This window comes from Urocitellus parryii, chromosome X, assembly GCF_045843805.1.
Source record: "Urocitellus parryii isolate mUroPar1 chromosome X, mUroPar1.hap1, whole genome shotgun sequence".
NCBI lineage: Eukaryota > Metazoa > Chordata > Mammalia > Rodentia > Sciuridae > Urocitellus > Urocitellus parryii.
Window position 1 is genome coordinate 57,365,653 of NC_135547.1, and position 21,956 is coordinate 57,387,608.

Sequence of the window (21,956 nt, forward strand, 5' to 3'; positions counted from 1 at the left end):
CCTAATGTATGTATTGTATATGATACTCAAACACATAATTTTGTCTATTGTGACAAAACTGTAAACATCTTAATAGGAACTCTTTGGTTTATGGTTGCATACTGTTTGCATTGAGACCTGTTACTACTCACCTCCCCCTAAAGGAAAGCTATTGTAAATCTGTAGAGATACTATAAGTCTATAGGGTAGAAACTGTAATAACTTGGGTCTGCACTACTAGAAGGGAAGACACATGAACAACATGAAATACAAGGGAAGAAAATACCCTGACAAACCAAGTTACTATGTTATTAGAATCCATGGACAGCACAATAGAAGAAATGGCAGAGAAGGAGTTCAGGATGTACATGACTAAAATGTTCTGTGAACTAAAGGATGATATAAGAAAACAAACACAGGAAACAAAAGATCACTTCAATAAAAATCTACATGATAAAATACAGGAAACAAAAGGTTACTTCAAGAACTAGATTGAGATTCTAAAAAAAACCAAACAAACAAACAAACAGAACTCCTTGAAATGAAGGAAATAATAAATCAAATAAAAAACACAATAGAAATCATCATCAACAGACTAGATCACTTGGAAGACAGAACCCCAGACAATGAACACAGAGTATATAATAAAAAGTATAATCTTGAAAATATGTTGACCAATCAGTAAAGATGGTAAGAAACCATGAAAAGAACATCCAATAATTATGGGTTAACATCAAAAGACCAAGTTTAATAAATATCTGTACAGAAAAAAGTAGAGATACAAACCCAAGGAATGAACAGTCTATTAAATGAAATAATATCAGAAAATTTCCTAAACATGAAGAATAAATTGGAAAATTGAGTATAAGAGGCTTACAGGAAACCAAATGTACAAAATACCAACACACCTACACCAAGGCAAATTATAATGAATTTACCTCACATACAAAATAAGAAGAGAATTTTAAAGGCCACAGGAGAAAGAAAATATATTACCTATAGGGGGAGACCATTTCATATCTCAGAAGATTTTTCATCATAGACACTGAAAGATATGACTGCTTGGAATAACATATACCAAACTATGAAAAAAATGGATGCCAACCAAGAATTTTTATTTATTTATATATTTATTTATTTTTAGTTGTAGGTGAACACAATGCCTTTATTTTATTTACTTATATATGGTGTTCAGGATCGAACACAGGGCCTCACATGTACTAGGTGAGTGCTCTACCATTAAGCCACAACCCTAGTCCCCCAAGCAAGAATTTTATATCCAGCAAAATTAAGCTTTAAATTTAATGAAAAATAAAAACCTTCTATGATAAACAAATTTAAAAGATTTTACAACTAGAATCCCTGCACTATGAAACACCCTCAGAAAAATATTCTATAAGGAGGAAATGAAAAATAACAATGAAAATCAGCAAACGGAGAAATGACTCTAAAGGAAAATCAAAGAAAAACCAAGTGAAGTTAAAAAAAAACAAAATGACTGGGAACAAAAATCATGTCTTAGTAATAACCCTGAATGTTAATGCCCTAAACACATCAATCAAAGGATATAGACTGATAGATTGGATTTAAAAAAAAAAAAAGATGCAATAATATGCTGCCTTCAATAGATTCCTCTGTTAGGGAAAGACATCCACAGACAAAAGGTAAAAAGGTTGGGAAAAAAAAACATTCGACTCATATGTACTGTGTAAACAAGCAGGGGTTTCCATCCTCAGATTATGTTGACTTCAAGCCAATGTTAATCAAAAGTGATAAAGAAGAATATTTCATACTGCTTAGGAGAATCATACATCAGCAAGATATAACAATTGTAAATACATATGCTTACAAATTTTGGAGCATCTACATACATCAAACAAACTCTACTCAATTTTGAGAACCAAATAGACCAGAATACAGTAATACTGGGTGACTGTAACACATGTTTCACCACTGAACAGATCTTCTGAACAGAACTAAACAAAGAAACTATAGATATTCTATATATGTCTATCAAGTCTAAACTTGATAGACATATATAGAATATTTCATTGCATTAAGTTCATTCCTGAAAAGAATAAAAATTCAACAAATAAATAACCTCACATTAAACTTCAAAGCTCTAGAAAATGAATAACAAATCAACATCAAAATTAGTAGAAGATAGAACATAATTAAAATCAGACATGAAATCAATGAAATTAAAACAAAGGAAAAAAGTAAAAATTGAGAAGAAAAGTTTGTTCTTTGAAACAATTAATAAAAATGTTAAACCCCTGACCTCACTAATAAAGAGAAGGAGAGAAAAAAAATAAAATTACTAAAATTCATGATGAAGAAAGAAATATCACAATGGGCACTGTTGAAAGACAGGAGATAATTAGAAACTATATTGAAAATTTATACTCTTTGTGGATCTTGTAGAACTCAGCTGAGAATCCTCTGGTACTGGGCTTTTCTTGGTTGGTAGACATTTCATGGTGTCTTCAATTTCATTATTTGAAAATTATCTGTTTAAATTGTGTGTATGTCCTCCCAATTCATTTTGGGCAGATGATATTTCTCTAAAAAACGTGTTGGTATCTTTGATATTTTCTATTTTATTTCAGTATAAACTTTCAAAAAAATTTCTAATTATCATTTATATTTCAGTGATAATTTCATGATAATTTCATTTTCACCACAAATTTTAGTAATTTGAGTTTCTGTCTTGTTTTCACTAGGGAAGCTAAGGGTTTATCGATTTTATTTATTTTTTTTCAAAGAACCAGCTTTTTGTTTCAACAATTTTTAAAGGTTTCTTTTATTTCAATTTCATTGACTTCACACCTGATTTTAATTATTTCATGTGTTATTTTACTTTGTGTGTTGATTTGTTCTTCTTTTTTCTCAGGCTTTGAGATGTAATGTCAGGTCATTTATTTCTTGATTTTTTCTTGTTTTAGTAAATTAGCTCACTGCAATAAACTTTCCTCTCAGCACTGCTTTCATAGTGTCCCTGAGATTTTAGTGTGTTTATCAGAATTCTCAATTACCTCTAGTTTTTTTGCATTTACTCCCTGATGTTTTCTGGTGTCCATGGGTCATTCAATAACATATTATTTAGTCTCTAGGTGTTGAATTAACTTCTATTTTTATTTTATCATTGATTTATAATTTTATTCCATTATGGTCTGATTGAATGCAGATTCCTATCTGTACTTTTTTGTATTTGCTAAGAGTTGGGTTTGTGGTTTAATACATGGTCTATTTTAGAGAAGGATCCATGTGAGAAAAAAGTGAATTCACCCATTGATGGATGAAATATACTATATATATCTGTTAACTCTAAATTATTGATTGCATTATTTAGTTCTATAATTTCGTTTTTGTTTTTGTTTTGTTTTGTTTTTATTTGGAAGATCTATCTATGGTGAGAATGGTGTATTAAAGTCACCCAGTATTATTGTGTTTTGGTCTATTTTATTCTTGAAATTTAGAAGAGTTTGTTTGATGTACATAGATGCTCAATTGTTTGGGTCATAAATATGTACAATTGTTATGTCCTCTTGAAGTATGATTCCCTTAAGCAGTATGAAATGCCCTTATTTATCCCTTCTGACTAACTTTCATTTGTAGTCCAGTTTATCTGATATTAGGATGAAAACATCTCCTTATTTATTTGACTTTCCAATTCATTCTTAATGTTTGGGAAATTTTCTGGTATTATTTCTTTGAAGAGATTGTACATTTCTTGGTTTGTATCTCTGTGCCTTCCTCTATTCTGATATATCTTAGATTTGGTCTTTTGATATTATCCCATAATTCTTGGATGTTCTGTTCATGGTATCTCACCATCTTCACTTGTTCACTTGTGGTCAACTTTATTTTCAAGTTTATATATTTTGTGTTCATTGTCTGTGGTTCTGTCTTCCAAGTGCTCTAGTCTGTTGGTTATGCTTTCTATTGAGTTTTTTTTTTAATTTATTTCCTTTCATTTCAGGGATTTCTTTCTTTTTTCCCAGAATATATTATCTCTTTCTTGAAGTAATCTTTTGCTACCTGTATTTTCTCTTTTCTCTTTTTTGGAGTGATAAATTGTTGCCTGTGTTTCTTCACTTATGTCATTTTTCAATTTGCAGATCATTTTAATTATTTAAATTCTGAATGCTTTCTTTGACATTTCATCTACTGTGCTGTCAATGCATCCTATTGTTGCATCATCCTAGTTTGTTTGGAACACTTTATTCTCTTGTCTTTTCATGCTTTCCATGTGTCTACCCTTTTAGCAGTGTGGATCCTAGGTATTACAGTTTTTACCCTACAATCTTATAGTGTCCCTGCAGGTTACCAATGTCTCACATTTAAGAGGGAGATCAATATTATAAGCACCCAATGCAAATGATATATATCCTTAAGTCAAATAGTTTCTATCTAGATTATTACAATTTTTTTCACAATAAACAGGAATGATGTGTTCACTTTTTATCTGCAATGTAAAGAGTAGGTTTACATTAGGGTCTACAGATTATAATAGTGGACAAAGAAAGAAATAAAGGGTGTGGGGTATGATGTTTATGAGGTAGGCAGTGAGAATATAGGGGTATTAGATCATAGGAAGAGTGAAAGATGAATCAAAAGAAGTTGGCTGTTAACAGGAGTAAAGAGACAATGAGGTGACATATTGCAGGCTCTCTCCTGCCACTGCAACAAGGTAGGTCTATTAGCACACCTAGCAGGGATACTTCTGGTGTATCCAAGCCTGTAGGGATACTGGTGATGATTTTCCAGGTCCTGGATGTTGTCTCTAGATGGAAGTGGCCACAACTCTTGTTGGTGGTGGGGTATTGTCAATCCTGTAAGTACCTTGATGTTGGGCTTCCAACCACTGTCCTGTGCCCCAAGATAGGAGCTTCCACAATTAAAGATGTTGTTGGCAGCAGCAGGGGTAAACTGAGATGGCATTGGATGTGTCCCAAGATGGCAGTGACCATGTTTAGAGATGGGGCTGAATGGGCAAGCCTAACTTTGGTCAGCCTGTTGGGAGATACAGCAATGTGATGTGTGGGTGTGGTCCTGAGCATGGTGGGCATCCTGTTCCTGAGCCTGCCTGGGCTCCACAGTGTTTGGCAAGACTGCGCTAGTCCTGCCTGGGCTCCACACACCTCTTGTATTTTAGTTTGAGACAGGATCTCACTGAGATGATTAGTGCTTTGCTTTTGCTGAGGCTGACTTTGAACTCAAGATTCTCCTGTTTCAGCCTCCAGAGCCTCTGGTATTATAGGCATGCACCACCACATCCAGCTCATTTCTTATTGCTGATTAGACAAGTTAAGGGGTTTATAAACTCTGTTAATTATTTCAAATACCTATATTCTGTTTATATTTTAACTGATTTCTACCCAGTTTTATTACTTGCTTTCTTTTACTTATTTTGGATTAATTTTCATTTTTTTACCAATTTAAGAAGGAAACATATCAATTTTTTAAAAAAGTTTTCTTTATGGATGTAAGTTTTTAAGTTGTAATTCCCTGTAAGTAATTATTTACCTATAACCAGAAATTTCATATGAATTTTTTCTTAATATTTATGTTTAAAGTATATTTGATAACAATTATGATTTTTATTTGACTTATAGAGTTTGGAATTTACTGTAGTTTCTCTAAATATCTTTGTTTTCTTGATTTCTACTTTAATTCTTTTGTTCTCAGAGAAAATACTTTGCAGAATTTTATTTATCATAAATTAATTGAGATCTGTTTTACAGACCTAGCATGTGGTCTATTTTGATAAAAGTGCTCACTTGAAGGGAAATTTAATCACATGGGAATTAGATTCATCATCTCAAAATCAAAATCTGTGCTTACTAAACACTAAAAATCCCATTCTTCTTTGCCACCTCCCTTAATGACTATTCTATTTCTGTTTCTAAAAATTTGATGAATTCTATGCACTTCATATAAATAGAATCATACAGTGTGTGTACTTTGGTGTCTGATATTTCATTTCACATAGTTTCTTTTAAGACTCTCCAGATTGTAACATATATCATAATTTTATTCATTTATGACTGAATAATTATCCATTGTATGTGTCCACGTTTTGTGCTGATAGACATTAGTGTTTTGCCAAATTTTTTTCTACTATAAAGAATGTTGCTGGGGCTGGGGTTGTGGCTTAGTGGTAGAGTGATCCCCTAGTGTGGGTGAGGCACTGAGTTAGATTCTCAGCAACACATAAAAATGAATAAATAAAAATAAAAGCATTGTGTCCACCTACAACTAAAAAGTTATTTTAAAAAGAATGTTGGTATAAACTTTGGTATGCAGATATATGTTCTAGTTATTGCTCTTATTTCTTTTAAGTATATATCTAGAAAAGGGCTTACGAGATATGGAAACCCTATGTCCAACTTTTTCAATTTTTTAGTTGTAAATTAAAAAAGTATCTTTATATATATATATATATATATATATATATATATATATATATATATATCTTTATGAGGTGCTGAGGATCAAACCCAGTGCCTCACACAAGTGAGGCAAGTGCTCTATCACTGAGGGACAGCACCAGCACCCTATGTTTAATTTTTTAAGAGCTGATTTAATGTCTTTTACAAAAACTGCATTACTTTACAGTACAATCAGCAATTCAAAAGAGCAATTGTTCCACTCTTGCAGAAACACTTAATTGATTTTTTAATAATAGCTTTACATTAATAAGTATGAAGTGGTATATGTCTATGGAAATTTTTTATTATTATTATTTTATTTTACAGTACTGGGGATTTAACCCAGAGACACTCTACTACTGAGAGACATCTCCAGCTCATTTTCTTTCTTTCTTTCTTTCTTTCTTTCTTTCTTTCTTTCTTTCTTTCTTTCTTTCTTTCTTTCTTTCTTTTTAATTTGAGATAAGGTCTCATTCAGTTGCTGAGGCTAGCCTTAAATTTGTGATCCTCCTGCCTCAGCCCCCTGCATAGCCTGTTAATTTGATTCTATTTCACTAATGATTAGTGATGTTGGACATCTTTTAATGTGTTTACTGGGCAATAATACTCTCCTTCAAATAGAATTACTCAAGTCCTTTTACTTCTTTTTAATTTAGTTGTTGTAATTAGATGATATAATTTTTATACATTTTAATATTTATTTCTTATCAGATAAATTATTACAAATATGTTTCCCTGTATTCTGCTGGTTGCCTCTTTACTCTCTTGAAAGTGACACTTGATGTTTACATGAAATATTTTTCTCTCTCCCTTCTTCTTCTGGGTCTCCTATGAAGCATATATTCATTAATATAATAGTATTCTATATCAATTTCTTAAGATTTGCTCATTTTCCTTCAGTTTACTTTTTGTTTCTCAGACTTGATACCATCAATATTTTTTAAGAGAGAGGTAGAGAGAGAGAGAATTTTAATATTTATTTTTTAGTTATTGGCAGGCACAACATCTTTGTATGTATGTGGTGCTGAGGATTGAACCCAGGCCACACGCATGCCAGGAGAGCGCGCTACCGCTTGAGCTACATCCCCAGCCCGATACCATCAAATTTAACCTGATATTTAAGTTCGCTATTTCTTCCATCATTTGAGTCTACTGTTTCTTGTAATTTTTTTTCAATGTAGTTATATTTTGTTTGGAGCTCCAGAATTTCCATTCCATTATTTTAAAAACTAACTTCTGTCTCTTAATTTACATCATTTTCCTCCTTTACCATTTTCCTGATTACTTTAATTTTTCCATGTTTGTGACTATATTAGCCCTTTAAACATGTTTATGAGTGCTGCTTTAAATTCCAGTAAGTATGATGCCTGCATGTATTTCAAAAAGGTGGATGACTAGTTATTTTCTTTCTTTAAATGAAATATGTTTCCGTTGTTGAAATTTGAAAATTGAATAGAAAAAAAGCTCCTTTCCTCAGTTCTTTGCAGAATGGTATTTACTTCACTAATTAGTGTAGTGTGATGCTTCCATCAGCAAGTGGTAAAAGCTTAAGTCTTCTCAGGATTTTTCTGAGCATGTATTTTGCATCTGTTTTCCTTCTGATTTACTGGAATGCATGGTAACTTTTAAATGCTTTAACTTCCCAAAATCTCATTCTAGCTTTTTATTGATATTTTGGTCCTCCATTGTAGGTCTATACATTCAATCTTTTGTCCCAGGCATCCAAGGGTCTATTTCTCAACGTAGTACTCAAAAATAGTGCCTTCTAGTTCTATACATCTGAGATCTGAATTAGGAAAAAAAAATAAGCAGTCCTTGATGCATACCTCAGGCCAGAGTGTAGCAAATATGATCTTCTCTGCTCCCATCCACTTGACTTAGTTAATTGTGAACTGTGTCCCTGCCCCATCCTGAACAAAAGCATTTCACATTGGGAAGGGTATGGAGCATGGGTGAGTAAAAATATCATGAAATTTGCTATGTAAAGTTTTTAAATTGGGCATGTACTTGGTTGATATAGACCTTTGACTCTTTACCAGATTTCCAATAATGTTACTTTACATGGTTGCTAGGGGTTTTTGAGCATGCTTCTATGGAAGAAGAAGTGCCTGGACTTTTCTGGTCCACTATTTTCTAATATTGCTCTAGTCTCTCTGCTTTGATATTTTCAGGCCACATAGATAGATTGATTTAATCCTCAAATTCACATGAAGTATAGCTTGTGTTTGAAAATCCTCAGGAGACTTTTTTCCATTTTTCACCAAGAGTCAAGTTCAAGATAAGCAGCTGTCTTAAACTACTTCCCTAAGTTCATAATAACTTTTTTCCTTATTCAGTCAGATGCTAAATATGTGGTCCTTTAGATGTAAATGCTTCATGTACAGACCTCCATTCAACTTTCTTCCTTGAATGGGTCATAGACTCTGTCTCTTTCCCTTTATTTCTGATCCACTAAAACCAGGGATTTGAAGATAATACCAAAACTGTTGTGGATAAAATATACTTTTGTGATTCATGCTTTCATGTTATTTTTACCCTCTAATGAGGACTCTTACTTTCCTGACATTTACACTTACATTTAACTTTTAAAAACATATTTCTCCAGTTTTTAGTTCTTTTGTAAAATAAAATATTCTGCAAAACTTATAATCTAACATATTTCCATAATCTAAATCCTTCATCACTCATTTTATCAGTTCTTCATTGTAGGTCATAGAGAAAAACAATGTTGATCTTATTTTCTATCATTTTTCTCTAGATAATATATTAATTTAGAAGGTAGCAAATGTTCTGTCTTTGTTGACTAACAGTTCTACTATTTGATCCTTAAAATATAGGCTTTGGTATTGTTAATTGGTAAACATTAAAGGAAGTTCATGGAAAAATGCTTAAAAATTGAAATATTTAGCTTAATTATTAAATACTTGCTCTTGAACTTACAGTCACAGTTTGAGTGTTCTTCCCAGATCTCTCTTTTTTGAGCATTTTATTTATGTATATAACAAAAAGAATAATTATGGAGATATAATTGGTGTGTAAATACAGATATATTTGATGTACATTTGCAAAAAGAAAGAAATATATAAGAAAAGGAAACCTACAAGGAAAAGAGAGTAGGAAATGGGCAAATTAGGGAACATAAGTTCTGAAGGTAAATAGAAAAATATATGTAAGTAAAGAGAAATTGGAATGAGTTCTCAAACAAAATAGCCAAAATGAAATAACGTTGAGATAGCTTGTGAAGTGAAAGGTAGATATGAATGCTGAGGAATAGATTTTGGGTTCTGGATGCAAATAGGAAGAACTGAAGTATGGTCTTAAAAGTTCTTAGTCTCTACTATATATTTTCTCCTGCAATATTACTTTTTCCAGAAAAGATAAGAAAAATCATAGTAGTTGGTTATGGAACTTGAGAGATTTCTTAACATAATAATGAACACTTAATGCATCTATTTTATAAGTTCATACATTACTACTTTTATAGTTATACATGGGAAATATTCTATTATATGTATTATGTCTATTATTTTTAGTGTTATCATGAGACATGAAGTGGAAGAGAATCAGAAAATTTAGCATAAAACTGTATTACTTAAAAATATATGATCCTAGACATTTTTCATTCTAATAACTGTGTCAGTTTCATGTTAAATTGACCTTTATTAATAAGTATTTTGTTTTCAATATTTTCTCATATAACACATTTTGTAAATGTTTGAGTCTTCTGCATATTATAAGCATTTCCTTTCTATGTCCACTAAAGCACAGACTATAGTTCCATTTTATAATGTTACAAATTTGGAGGTAAATTATACTTTAAGTTTTTGTAAGTATTTCAAAATATGCTCTACTGTCATCTGTAACTAAAGAGAACAGATAAAATTATAAAAGAATTAACATTGTGAGAAAAACTGGACAGTCCTGTACAGTTTTACTTCTATTACTCTAGGGTTATGTGGCTAAGCAATATTATTGATGCTAAAAACTGCATGGCATTATCTTTATTGTAAGTTTATTGACTAATAAATGCTTATATATCTGAAAAATTATATATATGTATGTGTGTGTGTGTGTGTGTGTATATATATATATATATATATATATATATATATATATATGTTTTTACTTTTGTTTTTCAGTACTGGAGATTGAACCCAGAGCCTTTTATATGTCAGGAAAGTGTTCTATCCCTGAGCTATACCCCAACCCTCAAGATATGTATTTTTAGAATCATTGTTAAAATTTTAAAAATTGCTCTAAATTGAAAAAAATTAAAAAGTAAAAGAATTTTTTCCTTATGAGAGATGGCCAGTAGTTTCCATGGAAGAATGAATTTTGACAGATAACAAAATAAAACTGAATTTGTGACAACACTGGTTCTAGAATTTGTGTTCAAGGTAATGGAGACCAAATTTTTAAACTCAGTAATCATGCTTTTTAGAGACAACTTTATCTCCCCTTTTTATTTTGTCTTCATTCATTTATGATGCTTCTGATTAAAAACATGTTTCTGTGAAAAACTCTTGCAAAAGAGACACTGGAGTGTACTATATTCAACCCTGAACATTCACATTGCATACCAAGTAGGGCAGTCAAGAAGCTGGTTCAACTGAAGTACAAGAACAAGCCACTGATATTCTCTATATGGTCAGGTTTTTACCCCCCCCCAAAAAAAAAAAAAACTCAGAGTATTTAGTACATAATGATTAACTTTTTACAACTTTGATACAGCATCATACACTGTTTCACACACTAAACTACCCATGCTAGATAGTATACCTCAAGACACACTTTGCCATGCATTTTCTTTCCCTAGTGCTATTGGAAAAATATCAGGGCCAATTTCTGCTATTGAATTTAATGCCAGCAAACTATTTCTTTGTGTTTTTTTTTCTCTCTCTCCCCCCACATCTTGTTCTCACTCTCTTTCAAAAATTTACAGTGTAAATGTATTTTGACATAGAAATCATTCTGTATTGAGATTTTTGTTACAAAGTTATTTTTTAAAATCCTATAAGTTATCCTTGGAATTATCAGATTTTAAAAAGATGTGTTTATATGGTGAGTGCTTGTAATATATTAAATTTGGTTTTGTAGAAATGATTGTGTTTTATTATAACAAATTTTAGTGTGCACAACTAACATTACCACTCTTAGTTTCTTGATTATACCAGTTTCTACTACAAGCCAAAGAATGGATCAGACCTATGTGTGGCAACTCTTTCCAACAATTATATAAAGTATGTTTTACTTCAGAATTGTAAAGAGAAATATTATTTTTTAGAGGTTTAGAGAAAATACTTATTTTTGCTGATGAGTTTAAAAGTTTCTTCCATGACTAATTGTTCCCATTGTTTTGGACCTGTGCCAGCTTCTTATGGTGGGATTGTATGGTGGAGCAAAATTGTTCATCTAATGACCAAGACAAATGTGAAATCAAATGACTAGTGTCCCATTCTCCCCTCCTACAGTATATCCTAAATAACCTGAATACTTCCCACAAGGTCTCACCTCCCAAAAGTACCACACTGGGGATGAAGCCTGTAACACATGGGCCTTTGGGGACATTCCAGACCCAAACTATCACAGGGAATCATGCACAAGTCCAACATACATGATACAAAAAAAGTCAAGTATGACAACAATTTGTGATACCTTATGATCATTAATAAAATCATACTGACCAAATAAAATCAAATCATGGATTACTTCATTGTGGCATAGCAAAGGAAATTTTTCAAGCTGAATGATTCTTAGGTGTCAGGGTCATCTTTGGGGATATTTTTTTAATTTCTCAGCTTGAAAAAATCTTACCTTATGAAATTGATACGTATTGATTTTTGAATGACATTTTTATCTGTTAAAAAAAGCACCTAGTATTTCTTCTGATAAATATCTGCTTTATCACTTTTAATCCATGTGGTCTGTGCAGGATTGAAATCACTTCAAAATTCCAAGTATAAACTATGATTGGCCTAACCATTTCTCTGTTTCGTGATGGTTTTAAAGATGGGCATCAGACCTATTGGAGTAAATAATATGTAATCAAATATCTGTTGTCATTTCTGAGATGAAGATTGTTATTATTTTTGACCTAGCAAGAAACTTGAGATGATATAGGGATAGGAAACAGTGGCCATGACATTCTCATTTCATAGACATTTGGATACAAATCCAATTAAGCTGAAGAAAAGACCAAGGTATACAGATTAACTGAGTCTTGATGACATCATTTGACCATTATTATATTTGTTCCCAACAATAGTTCTAGTCCCAGATTTTTCACGCCTCATTTGTTAAACAAACCACATGGATTGGGGAGAGCTGAGTGGTATAGCTAGAGCATGTGCAAAGCCCTGGGCTCAAACCATAGGACTGCCAAATACAAAGCAAAGCAAAACAAACAAAAAAACCCCAAAACATATTTATTTTAATATTTTTTGTTTAATATATTATGTGGTGTATCTGATACTTAAAACTACAATATTTCTGTAAGGATATTGGCTGTGGAAATGTACAGGACAGTGTTCCTCTGGTGAGCAAACTCCAGGGGGTTGGCGGGGGTAACAGGCACACTGTTTTCCACTTCCACACTTGGAATATTTTGAAGTTTCTCCCAGTAATTAGTAAAATAAATAATACATGTACAATGCCTAGCTGCTGTGGCAATGCCCTTCATGAGGAAGCTCTATGCTAGAGTCTTATCAGTCTCAACCTTGGTCTCAGGCACTCAGCTCCCAGGAATAAAGGAACTCTTGTTAGACAACCACAATGTTTCACCCAGCCCTGCTGAGCCTGAACCTGGCCATATAACAGTAACTTTAAACAATGGACTTGAGAGCTACACAAAGCTCCTAACATTGCACATTGCAACTATAGTATGTAACCGAGAAATAAGCTGCTTAATGTTGTTAATTCTATAATCTGCCTCATGACACAATGAACAATAAGGTACTACTGATGCCAGTGACTAATATGGTCTATTGATATAAATAAGGCTGTTAGCTTGGATAAGAGCTTTTGCTTTATGCCATTCTGACATCCTCCTGTTTGGCCATTTTTGCTCTGCCCTTTGCTTCTGTCTCCATTTGATTTTCTTACCTTTATTTTTTTCAGAAAAAAACCCACTTATTTAGTGGTTACATAAAATATAATATAAAATTCATTATAAATAAATTCCAAAATTTGTGATATGTTACCTTGCTTTCTGTGTTACCTTAAATTCTAGGACTTTAAGATATGCTATATTTGAAAAGAAGTGGGGTTAAGATTTTTAAATGCTTACTATATCTGTATTTTATGGATTTTTGAAAGTGAAATTTATTTATTAATCTCTTTCATCTCCTTTGCTTAGTTTAGCTCAAATGGGTTAATACTTAATGAGTTAAGGTACAACTTTCATTATAATAAACTCTACATCAGTCCTTGTATTCATTTTGATAATACCAAAATTAATAATAATAACGAATGCTACTATGTGTCAAGTGCTTATTATGAGCCATACAAAATGCTTAATAGTGTGTACGCCAATAAATGTTTTAATTAAAACCTCATCTCTATGAAATTAATGCTAAAATATCCATATTAGAGATATGAAAACCAAGTCATAGTGAGTTTAAAAAACTACATCAGCAAACAGCTGATAAGTAGAAGACCAGGTGTCAGTCCAAAACCATGTATAAACCTTTAACCACTATGTCACCTGATTCCAAAATCATTATTCTTAGGCACTATTCAGAGTTGCCTAAGAACAAAAACAATAACAAAACAAGCAAATAAAATACTTATGGATTCAAGAAGAGGAGAGAAAATTTGACAATAAGAATGGGCCAGAATATCAGAAGAAAGAGTAAGTGATAACATTTTTAATAAATAAAAAACCATGAGTATATAATAAGAAGAATAAAGTATAATTCAAATAAGATTTGGTGTCCTCCTTTTTGGAGAACAAAATGTGACATAGAAAATACCTAGGATTATATAGAAAGATATAAAATACATTAATATCAGCATTAGATGTTAAAATGAAATTTAGAGTAAAATAGTCACAATTCTCATAAAACATGACAGATTTTAATCAAGAGTTAACTAGGGAAAAAACACATTTTGGCAACATAGGTTAGGTTGTGTACAATGAACCAACATTTACAATAAAATACAATTCTCTTAAAAATAGGCTGTTTCAGATTTCCGAGACTTCTAAAGATTTTGTTATTGAATTTGCATACTGATTGACAATATTATAAATTAAAAAATCAAGACTATTGAAAGTGTGATTCTCAATTGGGCACTAAAAATCTTGATGACAGGGGCCAGGATTGTGGCTCAGTGGTAGAGCAATTGCATTGCATTTGTGAGGCCCTGGGTTCAATCCTCAGCAACACATAAATATGAGTAAATAAAGATATTTTTAAAAATTGCATGAGAGCAAAGATAGAATTTATAGTCAATAAGTTTTATATACTGAGTAAAGTAATAGTAGTGCCAGATACTAGGACATCTTGACTTCAATAATTAATTTCTCAACATGTTTTTCTCATTGGGAATAATGGGAGAACCATATCGATGTAGCTAGGTTCTTGATTTGAAATCTAGATCTTTTTACAAATCTTTTGAAAGTTATTTTTTTGTAATGAAATAACTTGTCTTTATCTAACATCTCTAATACTTCAGAAATGATTTAAGAATATTAAGGTGGACTATTAACCTGAAAAACATTGAGATCATACATTAACCTTTAATAGAGGAACTCTAAGTAAAAAAAAAAATTGCAATCAGTAATTCAGATTTGATCAGTGTCATAGAATTTTCTTAATTCAATGTGTTTGCTTGAGTTTGATCTGTTGTTCAAAAAGTAAAATGAATCAGGATGGTCCATATATCCCTCAGGGCACAGGGAGAGACTGTGTCTCCAATTTTTTAAATTGCACATGAACATAAAGATCTACTCAGTTAGTAAGCAATGGACAATTTCCTGTGTGGTAGGAGACCTGAGTTAGTATATAATATCAGGTCTCTTGAATTGCTTTAACAAAATCAACAAAAAGCAATCTTCAATTGCAAAATCAATGCCTATTCATGTAAATTCTACCATGATATTCATTCACAGAAAAATTGAGTTCTTGTGTAATGAAAATATAGAGAAAATCAAATAGTGTGCATGAGCCATGAGGTTATAATTATACTTTGAATGCATGCTGAAACATAATGTGAAGCCATACACCATTGTTTGGGAACTCTTGAAGAGCTGGCACTCGTAAATGACATTAAGTTGGTGGACCACATTACATCTAGATGAGCATGGAGTCACAGGAGCTAAAATAACAATGTATTTGAAGAAGGTAACCTAAGTCAAAAATTAATAATTAGTCCTTGTCTTGGAGGATATGGAAATTATCTATGATTTTAGCAAGGTTAGTTTTGCAAAGTGATGAGGGGATTTGGAAACCAGATTAGAAAGCATTGGTGAGAAAGTGAAAAAATGGAAAAGAATGAAAATCTTTTCACTTATCACACTCAGACAAGGTATTTGACCATTCTGCATCCATTTCCTCAAGTTTTCCATGAGAACATTATTAATATTCACTACTCCTATCTGAAACATTAAAGAACACACTTAGCACATTATCCTCGGATGATAATAATCAAATTCGAGAGATAAAATGCATATATTTATTCAACAGTCATCATTTTATCTAACAAGTGTGATTTGAACCTGTTTTGCCTTGACTGTCAAGTGGGGAATTGCATGCACTCTTACTTTACCTTGAACCTTATTCACAAAGGTATTGTTGTTAGAATATTTATTAAATGACTTCATGAATTCTTGATATACTTATCTATACCAATCCTTGAATCTAAGGATCTCTCAGAGAGAAGAGAGTAGCAGAAATTTTATTTTTTTATTTTTTGTTATTGCAAGAATCTATCTTTTTACAAAATATTTACATGTAAGAGTAAAATATTTGAGGTCAACATGAGTTACTAATGCAACCAATATGGTACAATGGAAATAAATATTTTCTCCAAATTTAGAATTAGCAAAGCAGCAGACTCTTGGACAATCCATGATTACTTCTTCAAAGCTTAGGAAAACTACCACATGAAATATTATTTTAAAAAGTCTGATCTAGGATACACTATAGGGTAAATAAGTATTTCTAAAGTGGTGAAGCTTTAAGCAGGTTTCAAATAGGACTGAAGACAGGTAATATACATTAAAGTACATGATGCAAAGTTGTTTTAATAATATAAGGGCCCTTAAGGAGGAAAAAGGTGAAGATCAAGTGAGCCCTGAAGTTTCACATTTTCAACTACCATAGAGGTGCAATATCATCAAAACCAAGAGGTGATGATAGAATCTTGGGACCTCTGCTAATACTTGAAACTGTAGAATAAGATCCCATTTGTCAGGACCAGGACCAATCAAATGCAGCTCTCAGCAAACTACTCCTATGAAATAAGTGGGTAGTCATAACATCTGGACACAACTCAAGAGAAAATCCTTTTCATAGAAAGAAAAGTTTACTTGTAGCTGTATTATTTTGTCTGTTTTGCATTTTCCCTCAGAAATACCAAAATTTTTGATAATTACAATGATTATTTCATTTAGAAAACAAAATAAAATGAAAGTAAATAAAAAGTAGAAAAATACCCAAATCAACAGCATGTGTGACAGCTAAGTTAAAGTTTTTCATTTTTTAAATAGTGGAATTTAGTACCATTCTTTACCCTATGAGGAACATTGTTTTTGCAGTGCATAGGAATTTTGCTAGCAATGAAGACTTATAAAAGATTTGATTGACACCTTCAAAGTTACAAAGGGTGGTAATAAAACCTTGTCAGGCTCTCCTTTTAGTTCTGTGCAGTAACATGAAAATCAAAGTGTCATTAGAAATTAATGGCTGACAAATTTGGATATAATAAAAAAAATACTATTGCTATGGTCAGTGTGAAGCAGGCTACAGGACTGATGAAGGTCAGAGAGGCCAATTCTGTAGTCAGTTCCGAGAAGGGCTTGGTAATTTTATGACCACTAATAATGTTTGTGGATTTCATGCAAGCTAAGCTAATGAAAAGGGAAGTCAAAGCCATGCAATAGTATTTAAAATACTCAGCCCCCATATGTCAAAGAAATAATTTCATTTTTACCTTATACTATTAACTCAGATAAAGTGATTATTTTCATCAACTTGGAGAGTCTAGCCTAAGAATTGTGGTGCACATAGTCATCTTATGAAATCATTAATAGCCTTAATAAAGATTTCTATAACAACTAACACTTTTCAAAATATGTTATATACATTTTATCCATTTACTTCTCATGGCACTCATGTATTAAATGGTCTCTTTCCCATGCTATAACAAAATATGTGAGTAGGGATGGATTCAAATGAAAGAAAATTTATTTAGCTCACAGTTTTGGAAGCTGAAAAGTCCAAGAACCATGGTGCCAGTTGTGATGGGGGCCTCAGGACAGATGGCATCACAGTGAGAACATGTGTAAGAGGAATCACACAATGAGACAAGAAGCCAAAGAGTGGGTAAGGGCCAGTGTTGCACTTCTATAACAATTCTCTCACAGGAACAAATCAGGGTCAAACAGAGATAAATGAATTCCTTCTGATGATAGTGCCCTCAGTAACCTAATGACCTCTGCAATGGTCCTAAATTTAAAATTCCCACCACCTTTTAACATCCCCAAACTTGTTCCCTTGGGAAAACAAACTAAATCCAAATGACAGTACAAACCACCAAATTGATAACAATTGTATAGGATATTATTTCTATGTTTTGTCAATTTTCTCTTTAGCATGAGTATAATCCAGGTCAGACATTGCCCAGATCTCAGCTACATTACATCACTACCAATGACTAAATTTAGAGTACAGGGTAAATGAGGCTAAGTAATTTCCTTGCCGCAGATCTCAGTTTATTCATCTGTAAAATGGAGAAGCTCTAACATTTCATAAAGTTTTGAATCTAGCTGACTGTGAACATTAACCTCATTAACCTTATTTTGATATTAAATTCTTCTAGTCTCAACCTTTAATAATAGTCTACCATATGTGTAATGCTGAGAGAAATGTACATAGACTGTTATTTTCTCACTATTGTGTTTTACTCCTCTAACCTTCAGGCAACAGACAGGGATGTGCAGGGATTTCAAACATGTTTTCTTTTTTTCTAGCTTCATTCTATTATATGTAAAAATAAAATCTCACATGGAAAGCTGTTACATTGACACCATGGTAAAATTTCACAATACCCATGAACTTATATATGTAAGTATGTAACATATTTCCTAATATTAATTTCTATTTGAGCCCCATTTTGTTTGAGACAGAAAATATAATCAAATTACTTCCAGAGAAACTCATTAAATTTCAATATTTTCTCCGTCATTTCAATTTAAATATGATCAAATTGATGGTGTTCCTCTTCTGTATTTCTTTGATATATTCTAAGCCAACAATGGTGCATATACAAACGTTACATTGCTATCAGTATGGAGGGCATCTCTTGATCATGGTTTGTCTTGGTTTTCTGAGATGTAATTAATTCTAATATTGGGATACTTTCCCTAATTATCTGACATCATTTTGATGTAATTGACCTTTTCTGACTCCATGTTGAATGATTCAATCTTCTGCTATAACTTTCCCTCATGACAGAATCCTCATTCACAGAATCCCCTTGACAAATCATTAACTGGTTCTTGGACCTGAATCTTGGGGACAAGGAAAATTTTTGGATTCTGCTTAGCCACTCCAGAGTTTTAGGAAATAGAGGGGTAATGTTAGTACTCCAGTTATTAGACATGCCATACTATAAGTTATTGTAATATAATATCAAGGTAAGATTTTTCATGAAGGTTACAGACTTTTTGTTTCCTCAGAAAAAGATGTTCATATTTTTTTTCACCTGGAAAAAAACAGATTTAAGGAGGGTTTGTTAGGTCTATTTTGTCTCTCTCCAAAAATATAAACTTAATGTTACATTGTTTCTAAATAGTTTTGTTTATCCCAATACTTATTACCTCTGCTCTAACCCAAACTGCTCATTTTTCTGCTTTCTATATCAGAAAAGATTTCTAGCTTAGTATTTTGCAAAATCTAAGGCTTATACTTGGATATGAAACGAAGGACTCTCACGTCAGTAATATTTTTTATTGTTTTTTTTCTTGACTTTCAGCTATGGCCACACTTTCAGTATTATGGAGGCCAAATTAAATCTAAATGGCTAGGGTGAGGCAGAGGGCATTGGACATAAGCAGAAATTATACCAAGTTAATCAAGCAATCAAACAGGATGAATGACAACAGAAAAGAACCAATCATAGAGACTCCTAAATTAAACATTATTTAACCCAGAGACACAGTGATTGGTTCAAATGTTTCTTCTTAACAAAGATCCCAACTCTGTTTTTCAAAAATAACAAGAAAACATAAAATGAGTAATTAGACTTTATATATCTACTGTGTGGTCTCGTGAAAGGGCAACACAAACAATAGATGTGAACCACAACTATAATCAAGAGAAATATATACATATATATGTATATACACATTCTTTATCTGTCTATTGATATATTTGTCTTATCTATCTACCATAGAGAGTATAATTGTCTTCCTCAGTAACAATTTACTTGTATTTTCAAGGTCTGAGCAGTCACTAATAAATATTATTTTTTCCTATTAGAAGTTGCCTTATGATGAAATTATTAGGTTGTTTTAGAATGCTTAGAACTTTCATTGTCATAATTTTCTTTGTATGTCTTCTGCAATCATTCTCCATTTTTACCACTTCTCATGATGTTCTCATAATTTTCCAATTTTTTTCCTCTTCCTTTTCTATTAAATTTACCATTTACACAGTACTTCTACCTCTGTTACTCCACTCCTAGTAGTAACTGCTGTTACATCAAGGGCCATTTAGAGACGTGATACAGTTTTACATAGTAATTCTACTTGTACAAATATGGGTAATATTCGTTTTGATTGTGAAAAGTAATTTGCAAAAGATAGTGTTTGCTGCAGGATTAGGAGAGGCAGAGTAGATGGGTAGGGAAAATATTTTTATGGTATAAGATATCATATCACATTTTATTTAATTATGCTCGGTCTTAAAATACAGGAAAGTACATTGAACTGGAAATCAGTACTCTTAGGAATTTTGGGTATTCATCAAATAATTGATGTGTATGTAATAGTAAATATATATATATATATATATATATATATATATAGAGAGAGAGAGAGAGAGAGAGAGAGAGGTGTACAAATCTTGTGCACATGTAGTGGAAATTGGGAAGAAGACAAATATGGATTTTCTTATTTTTATCAAAACTTAATCTTTCTCAATTCAGACAAAATTCTTCAACCATCTAACAGCCCAGGGTGAACAAGTTACAGGAAATTGCAGGATATAAAAACAAAGAGTTAAAGTATAGTAAACTAAACTCCAAATTGAAAAGTATTTTGGAACATGTCACTATTTGTTTTGTTTTTGAGTCATTTCTGGTTTCTGTTGTTGTTTCAAGTCCCATACACACATTAGGAATGTCCTCAGCCTACAATTACTCATTGCTCTATAGTTTTGACTGATTGAAGCATTATTCAGTGGAGAAATAGGGCTTTGACTAAATTTCTTGGTTGACTCCATTTTCAATCTGGTTTGCCATACTTTTCAAAAGCAATCTTTTAAAAAAGACTTATTATATAAAATAAAATAAAAAAGACATATAAAATAACTTTATGATACATGATTTAAAAATTCTGGTCAAAATCTTGCAAAGTTCCTCCTCCACAAAAAACAAACAAGTAAATAAACAAACAAAAATACCTCAATCCCCATACAGAAACCAGCATATAAGGATCCAAGTAAGAATCTAAGTATGCATGATAACAATTGGAAAGAAAAAAAAACATTCCCATCTGTAGCAGCACCTGGGTATGAGAACTGAGTGCAATTCAGATGTTGTAAAGATGATGAAAATGGATGAACCTATGCAGCTTAATTGGGAGAAGAGATTGATTGAACTCTTTGTTCAGAAGTAATGTTTAAATAAGTTGTTGAATGTACTTTAATGTTATTCTCAAAATTTTGTGTTTTCCAACTATCAGTTATTTCGGGGTGGGTATAAAAAGTGGCAGATACAAAACCATGTCTTTTTCAGAAAACACTTTATGTCAGTAATGAAGACTTGAGTTCCTCTGCATGAAATTTATCAATAGAATTCAGAACAAAAATCACATTCAACAATAAAAAATTTTGGCTATGGGTACATAATCCCAGTGTTATATTTGATTTGGTACAGCAATGTCTGTGTAAAATTCTTGGATTCATTTTTAGAACCTGATAATGTCATTAGAACAAAAACTGAAGCACAAAAAAATTGTGATCTTCCTCCTCTTTCCCTGAAAATTCATGCTACAGGAAAATGGAGAAAATGTTTCCCCCCCCCAACAAAATGGTAATATATTTAATATTTGGCATACTATTTTCACACACAAAGAAATGATTGGCCTCAATTTGTTTATAG